Here is a 7,493-nt window from a genome sequence, read left to right on the forward strand (position 1 = left end):
CCATTTCCCCCATTGCCGCCCCTTTTCCCCTTTTTCCTTCCATTTCCCCCATTTTTATCCCCATTTCCCCCCCGTTTCCCCCCATTTCCCCCCCCATTTCCCCCTTATTTCCACCCCATTTCCCCCCCTTTTCTCCCCCTTTCCTTCCCATTTCCCCCCCATTTTCCCCCCATTCCCCCCCATTTCCCCCCTTTTCTCCTCCTTTTTTCCCATTTCCCCCCCTTTCCGCCCCATTTCCTCCCATTTCCCCCCATTTCCGCCCCATTTCCGCCCCGTTTCCCCCTCACCTCTCCCCCATCTCTCTCCGTTTCCCTCCCGGTCCCTCCCGGGGGGGGTTTTTGTGCCCGGGGTGGGGGAGGGGCGGGGGTGGGGGAGGGGCGGGGCCGCGTTTCCTCCTTTAATCCCCCACGCGGGCGGGGCCGCCCCTCCCCCACCCCCCGCGGCACCACTCTGGCCCAGTTTGGCCCAGTTTGGACCCAGTTCCGACCAGTTTGCCCCAATTTGCCCCATTTTTACCCCATTTTCCCCAATTTCTCCCTTTTATTCCCATTTTTGCCCCGTTTCCCCCCAAATTTCCCTCTTTTATTCCCATTCTTGCCCCATTTATTCCCATTTTTACCCCATTTTCCCCCAGTTTTGCCCCATTTCCCCCCAATTTTGCCCCATTTATTCTCATTTTTGCCCCATTTTCGCCCAATTTCTCCCTTTTATTCCCATTTTTGCCCCGTTTTCCCCCAAATTTCCCTCTTTTATTCCCATTTTTACCCCGTTTTTCTCTCCCATTTTCTGAGGTCCCAGGGGGGGATTTGAGGACCCCCCGAAACCCCCTCAGGACCCCCCAAATCCCCCCCCGACCCCCTAAATTCCCCTCAGGACCCCCCAAATTCCCCCTCAAGACCCCCCCAAAACCCCTTCAAGACCCCCCGGAACCCCCCAAAATTCCCCCCCAGACCCCCCAAAACCCCCTCAGGACACCTCAAAATCCCCCCCAGACCCCCCGAAATCCCTTCAGGACCCCCCAAACCCCCCAAATTCCCCCCCGAGACCCTCCAAAACCCCCTCAGGACCCCCCGGAACCCCCCAAAATTCCCCCCCAAAACCCTCAGGACCCCCCAGAATCCCCTCCAGACCCCCCAAAATCCCCTTGAAGACCCCCCAAAACACCTTCAAGACCCCCCAAAATCCCTCAGGCCCCCCCCCCGAGTCCCCAAAACCCCCTCCAGACCCCCCCAATAAACCCCCCAAACCCCTTCAAGACTCCCCAAAATCCACCCCAGACCCCCCAAAACCCCTTCAAGGCCCTCAAAACCCCCTCAGAACCCCCCAAAATCTCCTCAGGACCCCTCAAAATCCACCCCAGATTCCCCAAAATCCCCTCAGGGCCACCCAAAATCCCTCAGCCCCTCCCCCAGAGCCCCCAAACCCCCTCCAGACCCCCCCAATAAACCCCCCAATAAACCCCCCAAACCCCTTCAAGACCCCCGAAAACCCCTCCAGACCCCCCAAAATCTCCTTAGGAACCCCCAAATGCACCTCCAGACCCCCCAGATCCCCCAAAACCCCCTCCAGTCGCCCCAAACCCCTTCCAGGCGCCCCAAACCCCCTCAGGACCCCCCAAAACCCCCCCCGGACCCCCCGAAATCCCCTCAGGACCCCCCAAAACCCCCCCCAGACCCCCCAAAACCCCCTCAGGACCCCCCAACCCCCCCCCCAAACCCCCCAAAACCCCCTCAGGACCCCCCAAAACCCCCCCCAGACCCCCCAAAACCCCCTCAGGACCCCTCGAGACCCCCCAAAATCCCCTCCAGTCGCCCCAAAATCCGCTCAGGACCCCCCAAAATCCCCCCCAGACCCCCCAAAATTCCCTCCGGACCCCCCAAAATCCCCTCCAGACTCCCCCAAAACCCCTCAAGACCCCCCAGACCCCCCAAAACCCCCCTCAGGACCCCCCAAAATACCCTCAAGACCCCCCAAAACCCCCTCGAGACCCCCCAAAACCCCTTCAAGACCCCCTCCAACCCCCTCAGGACCCCCCAAAACCCCCTCAGGACCCCCCAAATCCCCCTCCAGACCCCCCCAGATCCGTCAAAACCCCTCCAGACCCCCCCAAAACCCCTTCAAGACCCCCCAAAACCCCCTCCAGTTGCCCCAAACCCCTACCAGGTGCCCCAAAATCCCCTCAGGACCCCCCAACCCCCCCCCCAGACCCCCCAAAATCCCCTCAAGATCCCCCCAAAAGGGGGGTCTTGAAGGGGTTTTAGGGCGATTTTGGGGGGTCTTGAAGGGGTTTTAGGGGGATTTTGGGGGGGTTTTGGGGGGGTCTTGAAGGGGTTTTAGGGCGATTTTGGGGGGGTCTTGAAGGGGTTTTAGGGCGATTTTGGGGGGGTCTTGAAGGGGTTTTGGGGGGATTTTTGGGGCTCTTGAAGGGGTTTTGGGGGGATTTTGGAGGGTCTTGAGGGGGTTTGGGGGGATTTTTGGGGGGATCTGGAGGGGGTTTGGGGGTCCCAGAGGAGGTTTTGGGGGTCCCAGGGTGGTTTTTGGGGCAGTTTTGGTGGATTTTGGGTGTCCCGGGGTGGATTTTGGGGCAGTTTTCAGGGATTTTGTGGTCCCAGGGAGGATTTTGGGGTGGTTTTGGGACGATTTTGGGGCAGTTTTGGTGGATTTTGGGGTGGTTTTGGGCAATTTTGGTGTCCCAGGGAGGATTTTGGGGGGGTTTTGGGACGATTTTGGGGCAGTTTTGGTGGATTTTGGGGGTCCCGGGGTGGATTTTGGGGCAGTTTTGGGATCCCAGGGAGGATTTTGGGGGGCCCTGGGTAGATTTTGGGGCAGTTTTCAGGGATTTTGGGGTCCTGGGAGGGGTTTTGGTGCAATTTTGGGCGATTTTGAGGTCCCAGGGAGGATTTTGGGGCGGTTTTGGGACGATTTTGGGGCAGTTTTGGTGAATTTTGGGGGTCCTGGGGTGAATTTTGGGGCGGTTTTAGAGGATTTTGGAGTCCCAGGGAGGATTTTGGGGGTCCCGGGGTGGATTTTGGGGTGGTTTTGGGCGATTTTGGGGGTCCCAGGGAGGATTTTGGGGCAGTTTTGGGGGTTTTTGGGCTCCCAGGGAGGATTTTGGGGGACCCTGTGTGGGTTTTGGGGTGTTTCAGGGGGATTTTGGGGGTCCCAGGTTGAGTTTTTTGGGTCCCAAGGGGGTTTTTGGGGTCGTTTTGGTGGATTTTGGGGGTCCCAGGGTGGATTTTGGGGTGGTTTTGGTGGATTTTGGGGGTCCCTGGGTGGATTTGGGGGCAGTTTTGGGGTCCCAGGGAGGATTTTGGGGGTCCCTGGGTGGATTTTGGGGCAGTTTTGGGGTCCCAGGGAGGATTTTGGGGGACCCTGTGTGGATTTTGGGGCGTTTCGGGGAGATTTTGGGGGTCCCAGATTGGTTTTTTTGGGTCCCAAGGGGGCTTTTTGGTGTCGTTTTGGTGGATTTTGGGGGTCCCAGGGTGGATTTTGGGGCAGTTTTGGGCGATTTTGGGGTCCCTGGGAGGATTTTGGGGGTCCCTGTGTGGATTTTGGGGCGTTTCGGGGGGATTTTGGGGGTCCCAGGTTGGGTTTTTTGGGTCCCAAGGGGGTTTTTGGGGTCGTTTTGGTGGATTTTGGGGGTCCGGGGGTGGATTTTGGGGGTCCCTGTGTGGATTTTGGGGCAGTTTTTGGGGATTTTGTGGTCCCAGGGAGGATTTTGGGGCGGTTTTGGTGGATTTTGGGGTCCCAGGGAGGATTTTGGAGGGGTTCTGGGACGATTTTGGAGCGGTTTTGGTGGATTTTGGGGGTCCCTGGGTGGATTTTGGGGCGGTTTTCAGGGATTTTGGGGTCCTGTGGGGGTTTTAGGGGTCCCGGGGTGGATTTTGGGGTGGTTTTGGGAGATTTTGGGGGTCCCGGGGGGGGTTTTGGGGTCCCAGTCCCCTCCCCCACTCACATCTCACGGACTGTCTCAGGGGTCCCTCGACCTCGTCTGGTTCCCCCGTCCTGGCACCAGTTAAACCAGTTCAAACCAGTGACCCCAGTTATACCAGTTAAACCAGTGACACCAGTAACCCCCCAGTGACACCAGTTAAACCAGTGACACCAGTGACCCCCCAGTGACACCAGTTAAACCAATTAAAACAGTTAAAACCAGTTACCCCAGTGACCCCCCAGTTAAACCAGTGACACCAGTTAAATCAGTGACCCCCCCAGTTAAAACACTTAAACCAGTTAAAACCAGTGACCCCCCAGTTACACCAGTTAAACCAGTGACCTCCCAGTTAAACCAGTGACCCCAATCCCCTCCAAGTCCCTCCCAGTATCCCCAGTTACTTGGGCTGTTGGTCGAATTTGCAGCGGCAGTGGCGGCCTGGGGGGGGAGCGTGAGATGGGCCCAGTGCCCCTGTCCCCAGGGATGGCCCTGCCCTGCCCTGGGCCCAGCGCTGGCCCTCAGCAGGATGGCACCTTCCCGCCCCACTCTCCCTCCCTCCCCACCCGCCTCACAGGCCCCTCTGGGCTGGGACCCCCGTGGGCACAGATCAAGGACAGCCACTGAGCGGGGGCTCCCGGCACCTGCCACAGCCTCAGTTCTCCACTCACCTTTGGCCACGTTTCCGCAACACCTTCCATCCTTACGGGCCCCTGACCACACACAAGAGACCATTGTGGGGCAGCTGGGAAAACATCTCAGCTGAATGACTTGACTATTTGCCTTGCATTTTCCCCAGGAACCGGCAGTGACCTGGAAGATTTTCCTTTTGCCCTTTTCTGCTTCGTGCCTCGTTTGTTGGATAATTGAGGAACGTTGACTGAGGAGGGGCCCAGGGGAGGTGAAGCCACTCAAGAAAGAGGCATTTCCAGCCCCTCACCACCAAAGGTCCCACTCTGGACCATCCAAACTGTGGGGGCAGGAGCTCATTGGAAGAGGGAAATGTCCCTAGGGTGGTGTTTGAGAGAGAGATGGACGAGACACATGAGCAGGGTGCCTGAGGTGCAGCTGATCCCCCCTGGACTGTCTCCCTCCTTCCCCCTGAACAGGGCTGGGAGCACCTGGGGAATTTCCTCTTGTTCCTGCAGTCCCGCCTGTGGGATTTTTCCCACCCTCTGGTTCCAAATGGATTTGGGGCCTGGCCGTTCTCCTGAGGCCGTGACCCGCAGGGAGGTGTTGTGGTGACTCCCAGAGGGAAAGGGGAGGAGAAAAGGGGACCCTGTTCTCCCCACATTTACGTCTCCCTTCCCAATTTCCTGGTGCCCTTGGATTCCCAGAGTCCCTCAGTAGCTACACGAGAGGGGGGGCAGGACCAGACTGAGCAGGAGGTCTCTGTCCTGTTGTCCTGGTTTTGACTGGGATAATGGACTGGTTTACAGTCACTGCCCACAACAGGGACTTGTCTCAGCACAGAATCCTGGAATCATGGACTGGTTTGGGTGGGAAGGGACCTTAAAACTCATCCTGTGCCACCCCCTGCCATGGGCAGGGACACCTTCCACTAGCCCAGGTTACTCCAAGCCCCGTCCATCCTGGCCTTGGACACTTCCAGGGATGGGGCAGCCACAGCTTCTCAGGGCAACCTGTGCCAGGGCCTCCCCCCTCACAGGGAAAACTTTCTTCCCAATATCCCCCCAAGCCTGCCCTCTGTCAGTGGGAAGCCATTCCCCCTTCTCCCATCCCTACAGGTCCTTGTCCAGAATCCCTCTGCAGCTCTCTGGGAGCCCCTCGAGGCACTGGAAGGGGCTCTAAGGCCACTCTGGAGCCTTCTCTTCTCCAGGCTGAACAGTCCCAATTGTCCCAGCCTGTCCCCAGAGCAGAGGGGCTCCAGCCCTCCGAGCATCTTTGTGGCCTCCTCTGGATCCACTCCAACAGGTCCATTCCTCCTGATCTGGGCCCCCGAGCTGGAGGCAGCACTGCAGGTGGGGTCTCACCTGAGGGCAGCAGAGGGGCACATTCCCCTCCTCCTCTGCCCCGGGATGAGCCCCGCACACGGGGGGTTTCCGGGCTGGCTCGTGTCCCATTTGTCACCCACCAGCACCCCCAGAGCCCTCTCCCAGCAGGGACTTCCATCCCTTCCTCCCCCAGCCTGCACCGATCCCGGGGGTTGCCCTGACCCGGCTGCACCACCTTGGTCTTGTCCAACCTCAGCAGATTCCCGTGTGTGCCGGGAAACGGGGGGAAGGGGAATTCACCCGACTCTTGGGGATTTGTTTGTCTGCTGGTGCCCCAGGGAAAAACAAAACCCTGTCAGTCCCACCTAGTCTGTCCCATATTCCACCCAGGAACCCTCCACCAAACAGATCCACCAGCTGGGGGGAATTCCAGGTCCCTTTTTCGGACACTGACACGTCACAGCCAAAGGAAAACCCCTCAGTGGATATTTTCACCAGTTACTCCAGCATGAACAAAACTGGCAGCACCTTTATAAAGGACTCCCTCCAACAGTCTGAGGAATAACACTCTTTATTAATACAAATTGGCACAGGCTAAAGGTTCGTGGTGGTCAGGGACAGGGTCTGGCTGCAAAAACACACTTCAAACAATCTCAAAATTGTTGTTAAAGCAAAGGAAAGCACAACCTCTACACCAAACCAATCCACAACTACATTAGGAAGCAAAAGCCAGCTCTAGTCCTTCCAAGCAGTGACTAACACGCAGAGCTGACACTTCCCAACCAGCACAGGCATCCCTGAGGGGGAGGAAGGCAGGTTCAACCCCTCCATTGATCCCAGGAGTTTCAATGGAAATCTCCCACAATTCTTTCCCCATTTCACACTATCTCTTATGCTATTTTTAAGGATTTGGAGAAGTTTGAGGGTTTGTAATGAGAAGTGCTGCAATTGTTTCTGGGTGCCTGGGGAGCTTTGTGGGGCATCGTGACCTTATCCCAGCTGGGAAGCAGCAGCTGGAGTCTCTTTGCTGTCCGGGAAGCAGCAGCTGGTTTTCCTCTCTAATTCCTATTCTATGTTAACCTTTAGCCTTATCTCTCCACACTCTGGGACCATTTCTCTGGCCTGTCCAGGTCCCCCTGGATGCCATCCCATCCCTCAGGTGTGTCACCTGCCCCGCTCAGCTCAGTGTCACGGGCTCAGGGTGCCCTCCATCCCTTGGCCTCCATCATTAAGGAAGATGCCGGATACTGGGGCCAGGAGTGAGGAATTGGAGGGTGTGGAGTCCAGCTGGGGATTCCTTGCTGGGGATAAGGACAGTGGGATTGGGAAGGGGGCAGCAGTCCTCAGCCTCTGGAGGTGTCTCCTGCAGAGAGGGAAGGACAGGAATGGCTTGGAGAAAGATCTTGCAAGCTCCCGGTGCAGGAGGTGCCCAGGATGAGATGGAATTCCCTGTGCTGGAGGCAATCACATCCCCTTGGGGTACAGGGGCTGTAAATGCCCCCCCTGAGCGGCTTCACCTCCCCTGGGCCCCTCCTCAGTCAACGTTCCTCAATTATCCAACAAACGAGGCACGAAGCAGAAAAGGGCAAAAGGAAAATCTTCCAGGT

This window comes from Manacus candei, unplaced genomic scaffold, assembly GCF_025592945.1.
Source record: "Manacus candei isolate 608988 ecotype Guabito, Panama unplaced genomic scaffold, ASM2559294v1 h1tg000117l, whole genome shotgun sequence".
NCBI lineage: Eukaryota > Metazoa > Chordata > Aves > Passeriformes > Pipridae > Manacus > Manacus candei.